This window comes from Triticum dicoccoides, chromosome 1A (assembly GCF_002162155.2).
Source record: "Triticum dicoccoides isolate Atlit2015 ecotype Zavitan chromosome 1A, WEW_v2.0, whole genome shotgun sequence".
Classification (NCBI taxonomy): Eukaryota; Viridiplantae; Streptophyta; class Magnoliopsida; order Poales; family Poaceae; genus Triticum; species Triticum dicoccoides.
The window spans coordinates 595,417,096-595,425,200 of NC_041380.1; the positions used below are offsets into that span (position 1 = coordinate 595,417,096).

The following is an 8,105-nucleotide window of genomic DNA, read 5'->3' on the forward strand; positions in this document are numbered from 1 at the left end:
TACCAAATATACTACCTCTAAGAACCCAGCATGTTGATGAGGCAACGTCACCAATTAAGATGGTCACTGTTAGGTTTTACTGAGCTTTCACCTACATGGCGGATATACATTTCATTCTGCTACATGTATCTTGTGTAAATTAATTCAGTCTACTAATTTTTACTATGGTTGTAGAGCCTTTCTATTTCTACCTTTTGAACTCACTGTCGTTAACTATTTTTCCTTGGTGCCTTGACCTCTCCATTTACCGTTGTTGCACTGTTTTACCTGAGGGAAATTGCTTAAGAACTTGACTTTGTAGAAATTGACTTGCCGGATAATTATTGGTAGTGTTGGCATAAGGGTTTTCAGGGGATATTGTATAGGCTGTTTATACTAAGTACTTGTGCACAATATGCCCATCCTGATTGATTCTATTTTTTTGCACTGCAAATGATGTTAGATGATACAGATTCTGTTGTGTTATTTGCCTTGTGACGGTTGATAATACTAATGCTTCCATTCTTCTATGGATCAGGTCGATGGTACCCTTTTGAGTATCTTCATAAAAGAAACAAAAGCATGATATCTGGGCAAGGCAAGGCAAATTAGTGTTTGTTGTTTTTGTATTTTGAAGAATATGTCTTAGCCCTTTGATTGAAAATGTCAGATGTAGATATGGTTCAAAGACCAAGAATTGTTTTTTGACCTACAAATACTTCATCCATATTCTGCTTACATAGGCTTTGATTTACATGTGACCAGCTCTTTGTTTGGGCTATTCTCCTCGATATTATCATAGTGTGTTCTTTTTCACACTGCTCTTTAAATGATTGCTGCTGTTTTTTTACATCGTTTAGACTTATGAAACTCTATATTCGTGTGCTAAAATCACTTGCACATACAGCTTTAGCTCTATCATCTTTTAAAACGGTTAATCATATCTGGTTGCCTGCTATGTTGCGGGCAATGCGCGGCAAGCCGCGACAAAGTTATGCATTTCTCTGTGCAGGTCAATTCAACTTAACCACCTTATCTCTCCTGGAATGATTTCTATGATGTTGATTTCTTGTATTAGATAAGGGCCACTGCATAGTCTCCTTACCTGCCTTTAAATTAACACTGTCTACTTAGTCTCATTACTATCATTAAAGTTCAAGATGCTAGGGTCGATGCTTGTGGGCGGGTGCATATAAATTGTTCTCGCAATTTGCTTTACAACAATCTCAATGGATAGATACGGTTACCTAGGCCATCATTCTTTATACGATACATACAACAATCTGCCAGTGTATGTGATTTTTTAACCTGCACGTGTAAATTTAACTCCATATTTGTTTATTTGTGTTGTCGTGCTACTGTTGTTTAAGCGGTTACACTCTTCCTTTCATTTCTTGGAAAATTAGGAATTAACTGAAGCTTATATTATTATATGATGAAATACTATAAGAGAAATTATTCACGTATTACTGAAGCTTGCATTAGTTTATAACTTAATTTTGAGAGAACAAAGCTACAGATTGGTCCTTAGAGCTCTAATCAGCTATTTCATTTGTGATGAGCTACCCTCTGCTTGTTACCTATTGCTGCCAAGTATTATAGCTACTACTTTTTGTTTCCTTATGTACATGTATTAAGGAAATTGATATATACATTTGTCGTCTGAAAATATGTTCCTTTTTTTGTTACAAGAACACCACTTCATCGTTTCTGATGTACAACTTTCCTAGGTTCATTAGTCAATTCTAATATTTTCTTTAGAGCTTACATGGTGTCATTAGAAAAATGAACCCTAAGGATGCTATCATCCTTTCTCGCAAGTATCGACCACTACTATCTGCATTAGCTTCACCTCAGAACATGCCCTTTTCACCTGGAAAGAGGAAGCAGGGAGTTCTCAGTAATGATCATCTACAAGATAATGTACATGCATGTTTGTTGATTGATTAAAGAAGACAAAGGCCCTACTGTTATTGATGTTTGTATAGCATTGTTTCCAGATACTGTAATACCTGTTTTTACAATATTTTATAGCACTTGTGTACCGATGTGGAATGATAGCTCATGGTTTATACTTATGATACGATCTGTTTCGTTGTATTTTGTAAAGTTGCAGTGCTCAACATTTCTATGGATTTCTTTCATAATGATCCTGTCCTTGCCAGTTGCCAATGATTTTTTTGTACCATTACTCATATGATCTTATCAATGTTGAAGGTACATATATTTAGAAACACTCTTTTACAACAGAGTGTTGACTAATAACATCATATTGTTTCTCACAAAGTAAAAAAACTCAAGTCCGTGTGTATGCATTGGATGTAAGCTGTTGTTCTGCTTGCTGGTACCTCTTTTAAATACCAACTGCTTGATCGACGTCCGGGACAGGTGCAACGCGCTGAAGCGTGCTTCCGGTTCAAGCTATAGTTATTTGAACCTTTCTGCATGCCTTTGTAACAATGGTGAGAGATGTGAGATTTTTACTCTTTTACGATTAACATTTAAGGAAACTGCCATTCTACAAAAATGCAATCGTTCAAGCTACCCACAATATGAAAGCAACAAATAGTTGTAAACCAGTGCACATCAGTAACAAAAGAGGTATATCTGTTTATATACAATGCGTGCCATACCTATTGCCTTGACATTTTATCACAACCTAATGCAAATTCTTATAACCAAAGCACGCCGCCTCCGCTCCTTCAGGTCGGGGCGGGGCTACGCTGCCGCCGGCTGCGAGTGCCGGCCGTGGTGCCCCGGTGCCGCCTGGCCAGAGGTTGCCGGCGGGTGGTGGTGTCGCACCGGAAACCATGGGTCGCGGCGATCGCCACCTGGGCGCTCGGCCAACGGGGCAGGTGCCGCTGCAGCCTGCCGCCGGTAGGGGCGGACCGCGGCCTCCTGCGCCGACCACGGCTACAATGGTGTAACCGGCAATCAATAATTTCTTAACGGGTTGAGTTATAGAACCGGATCTCAATTCTCCCAGTCTCTCTATATACTAGATGACCCGGTGCGCCAAATGGCGCAGAGACCCAATTGAAACCATGTTCGCGTTGAGAAAGATTTGCCTTTTTTAGTAACTTTATGTTTGATCAAGGATAGAGACCATGTCAAACCCGAAGTGTTATGAACGTGTATTTGGACAATGTGACATTTGGCTCTATGTTACCCAAGTAAGGTGCAAGGTCCAAATTCAAGCATCAAGGGTAATGATTCTAAACCTTTTGTAACAGAAACCTTTGCATTTGTTAGTCGAGCGCCTAAATAGAGGAATTGCTATGGCAGTGGCCTGACATGGGTCTGCTGGTGTCAAAGCTTTGCCTTAGAAAGCTGCACAAAATACATCATGTGCATGCCCAAAAGTGTGCTGAGTTGACGATCTCCGGACCCCATGGTCAGACCGTTGCTATGGCGCAGCAGAGCTCAGAAGCGTTCTTCAGAAACACACCCATCTAACGGTAAACCTAGCTTGATAAGCAAACAGATCGCAGAAGATGCTGTGAGGAAAAGAGAAACCACAATCGTTATATGATGACACATTATTTAACACGGTTGTATCAAGCATGGAACCCAAGAAGCGCTAGTCATACCGTATGTACATATCTAGTCCAACCGATGGAAGAATTGCTGCTTTGCTTTCTTTGGAGCACCAGCCCCCTTTGCAGCAGTGTTTGTCCTGAGTTTCGTTCATTGGTAAAAAGAAGAGGTATTTTAGTAATTTTGTTCATACCGGAAATGACCCACAGCTATAGAACGTAATTTCCATGGTAGCTTCAGTTCAGTTCTGTACATACATGAGTGTTTCTTCCTATAGTTTACATGAGAATAAAATAATCCATGACAAAAAACCTCAGAACAATAGGGTTTTAGCTCACTGAAATTGTAGATTACACATGCATGTATTATCTCTTATGCACCAACAAAATAGCATATTAATATATATGAGCATGTACAAATTGATTATTCAGGTGTTGAGTAGGAAGCATACACCCAATAAGGATTGATAACTTGATCGAGGAAGAAACTTCATTTCCTTAATAGCATTTGGCAGATCAAGCTATAGAATAAAATAATAAAGTACCACCAGGCTGATCTCTAATTTTCACTCAGCTAACACAAACGCATTTTACACTGTCGGACGAATTGGTGATGCGTTGTACAAGTCGTACTTCGGCTCGAACCTTCTCGGGACAGGTCAGAGGCATCTAAGAAATAAGAAAAAATTAGGAAAAAAATAAGATGGTGATTTGGTTAATTTGAAGGAACTGTAATTTGCAGGGAAGGGCAACGACTTTGCAACTCGGTGCTCACCCTCACTATCAGCCGTCAGGTAGAAACAATTTGTGCGCGCGCCGGGGGTCCTCTTATTCCCAATTCATCTGCTCCCTGTGCCACATCCGCCGCATCCACAAGCTATAGATCTTTGGAGGAGCAGACCACTACTGCTTCTATGCTGAAGGTATTACAATAGGTAAAACGGCATCCTGAACCAAATTTTATAAAGAAAAGTAACCTGCAGCAGAAGTAGGTATTTACTCTATGCAAAAAAGATACTACGGTACAATACATGATAATGCCTAGTCGAACTGATGCATCTGTTAGCTACAAATGGTAGTAGGATAGTACTAAAAGGACTAACTATTCAATTCTAGTCTCTAGAGAACAAAATCACATTGCTCCTATTTTCTTAAAATGATAAACCAGTACTAAAGAGCTGATATTCCAAATCTGAGTGCTCACCAATTAAATGAGAATCCTAAGCAGAAAAATGGGAGTGCAGGGAGGTCGCCATTTAAGTGAAATAGGTAAAATCAGCCTTAACAATGATGAAAAGAAATTATGTCTGGAAAGGGTATTTTCAGGAGTTAATTGATCATTATATGGGTGCAGACCAAACAAATATAGTATATTCAGCAAAGACAAATTATATAGAGAAACATGGTTAATTGATCATTATATGGGTGCAAATTATATAGTATATAAATCAATCATATTGCCATTGCTAACTCAATAGAGAAATGAAGTAAATATAGTATATTCAGCAAAGACAAACTATATGGGTGCAGTCCAAAAAAAATGTATGCGTTAGTCTACTCATTGATGATTAAACAACTAATATACTCTAAAGGACAATTTTTGTCATCACTTCCAATGAAGAAACACTCCTGATACTCATCTGGCTGGCCGGACTCGGTATCTCAGTGGTTCTTACCATCATTCTTCCTTTCTTTCTTCTCTACCTGCAGTGTTCCTTCACAGCTGCACCCGGGCACAAAATGAGCATAGAGACACAGAATGGAAAATAGTTTTCTGTAATGTGTGACGACCTATTATTAAAACCGCAACCAAGTTAACAATTATACACACACCACACCAATAACATCAAATAAAAAGGTCGGCCTGAGCATATAGTTCAAAATGATTACTGATATTTAGATACAAATGGTTGAAAAAAAATATGCATGGAGAAGGTTACCTTAAATTTACGTCGGCAAAAAATTCAAGCTCTCCTGCTTTGGGCACTCAATGCTTGCTTTATTGCAAAAGAATTCTTTCTTTCTTGCATCAATCTATGTTGAAGTGAAACACTCGCTAAAGTAGCAGCCTAGTCTAGTCATAAAGATAAGGAACTACTTTAAAATGAATCAGATTGTGCACATTCAATAACAAGAATGACTATCTTCATTAACAGTCATATTCAACATACCCTTAAGTTGACTAAAATAGACTTGTTGTAATTTACAGAAAAGAAAATACATGAGATAAGTCACCTGCCTCATCTATCATTTAGGAGAGGGTTAGTATATGAAGAAAGAGGCAACTACATGATAGAAAATTACATCTTTGAAATTCTGTAGAGGTAGACAAATGAAAATAGACCAACAGAACACATACGGCCTGATTAACATAATCAGGGAGAACACAAAAGTACACTTAAGAGGCCTCGCTTCAGCAACGGCAAGCAACAAGCACGTATGTCCATCACATGTAAAGGGGAGACGGAAACTACCTTATTTGAGGACTAAATTATCAGACTGGTGTAGCTGCGATACATGCCACAACTAAACAAATCAACATGAATTTTGTCTGTGCAGATCTCATAGGGCAGTAATCAACTGGAGCAAAACCAAGAACAAAAGGAAACAAGGAGAGGGTTCCTACAGATTATGCCATATACAAATATACATCATTGCAGTGCTTGCCTCAAAGCTCCTTCATTGGGAAATCAATGGCCTAACGGAAGCTCGTCCACCCCGGCATAAAGCACTCGTCTATAAACCTGATTTCTGCGTTGTCGGTTGACGCACTGCACATCAACAGAAGTTCTAAGTACATGCCACAATGGCTTCACAGAAGTTCTTGCAAAATATAATCAAAAGTAGTGACCACAATCGCATTGTGTAATTGCTCCTTGTCAAAGCACCCAAGAATGCAACCAACAAGGTTCGATAGCAAAATAAATGAGGAGAGACATACCTCAACCTTGTAGTACAGACCCATAGGATAAACTGATCCTAAGCTTGACTCCAATCCTTCAATAACAACTTTTTGGCAATCATCTAAAATATATTTAGGCCGACTCATCAACAAAAAAGCCTCTTGTTCTTCACTGTTGCACTCTGTTTCAGGAACTCATGATCAGTCTTTTTCCCTCCCAACAATAATTTTCTCCTTCTCAAAAGACTCAAGAGTGCAAGGAATAAGGTCTTGCAGGGAAAAAAACAAGCGAAAAAAATGCATCTTGCTATAGGTAATGTTGAAGCCAAATAAACATAATAGAAGCATCCTTTACGATCTATGAGAACCAGTTTCATTGGCACAAGAAAACTCGCCATTCTGAGGCAGCTCCACAGTCTGGTAGATTAGCCCATCACTATAGTTTCCAAAAACTACAGTCACCAACTCTTCAAACAGAGATGTTGCATTAACAACACCATCCTGGATTTTTAAGCCCAACAATTCTTGCTGATGCTACCTGCAAAACCTTGTGTAGTCAGGTAGATTCTGCAAAATCCGATGGAATACACCCGCCAAAATGACAAAATAAAGGAAAGTTCAGCAGAGCACAAAAACTGTAGCAAATTCATTAGGAGCATTACTTTCTTACTTGCAAATGGAAGCAACACACCTTCAATAACTGTGGGAGGCATGGATTTCATCTGTTTTTAATGGCAAGAAACAAATTTAGCAGACTTAATCTACCAAGCTGATGCCCCATTAACTTGTCCATATGCACCCATATATAAAACAAACTGGGCAGGAATAAACAATAGGCTATATGAGTACATGTAGCAAGTGGAAAAGAACGACAACTACCTAGCATATGGAGACAATGCCCCGGTACAAAGAAACACCCTTGGGCAGAACTAATTGTTTCCTGTAAAGAAGCGTCATCAGGTAGATAAAACCAAAGATGCACGGATGCACAGACAAATGAATCACGGATGCATACCTTTCATATTATGACACCTCTCAAAGCATATTCCTCTGAACTTTCCCTGCCAGCAAAAGCACTACAGGCCGGGCACGAGTCAGTTTCGCCGTATAAACATGTCAACCAACTGATTGTCCAGAGGTAGAAGACAAACCTGCCTAGGAAACTTGGACCACCAAAACGCCTCCCCATATAACCAACGACGAGCAGCAACCTCCAAAACAAAAAGTCGAGCCTGTAGATCAGCCCGCACTGAAAGAACCGCTGTTTGTCAACATCAAGAACAACAGGGGAAAAAGGAGATTGAGGAAAGAAAGGGGAAACAGACGGTCTGTGAAGAGAATGAACAACTACAATCAGAATGGATCAATGGATCCGACACGTACCTCAACCAACCTAATCTGGCAGCAGCCATGGGCCGGGGATGGACCTTCACATCCTTAGCACATCCTCGGGGATCGCAGTAGAGCTCGAGAGCCAGCCGCGTGATCTGTCGAGTGGATCTTGAGGGTGGGTGTCACGGTCAAGCAGGAGGGCCTAGAGCTGAGACACCATGGCAGGGGCCTCCTCCTCCGCCACCAGAGGGCGCCGCCGCCACCATCTTCCCCCTCCTCCGCCACCAGAGGGAGCCGCCGCCGCCATCTCCCCCCTCCTCCGCCACCAGAGGGAGCCGCCGCCGCCATCTACCCCC

General features: G+C 40.4%; 2 long non-coding RNA genes across 2 annotated transcripts; both read right to left on the reverse strand.

The window, feature by feature from the left end:
* Nucleotides 1-5,643: 5,643 nt before the first annotated feature.
* On the reverse strand, nt 5,644-6,945 carry LOC119294245. Its single transcript, XR_005143389.1, has 2 exons — nt 6,457-6,945; nt 5,644-6,286 (listed from the first exon to the last, which is right to left on the reverse strand). It is a non-coding gene; the product is annotated as an uncharacterized LOC119294245 (long non-coding RNA).
* Nucleotides 6,946-7,059: 114 nt separating this feature from the next.
* On the reverse strand, nt 7,060-7,678 carry LOC119294254. Its single transcript, XR_005143394.1, has 4 exons — nt 7,569-7,678; nt 7,433-7,493; nt 7,297-7,357; nt 7,060-7,139 (listed from the first exon to the last, which is right to left on the reverse strand). It is a non-coding gene; the product is annotated as an uncharacterized LOC119294254 (long non-coding RNA).
* Nucleotides 7,679-8,105: the final 427 nt, after the last annotated feature.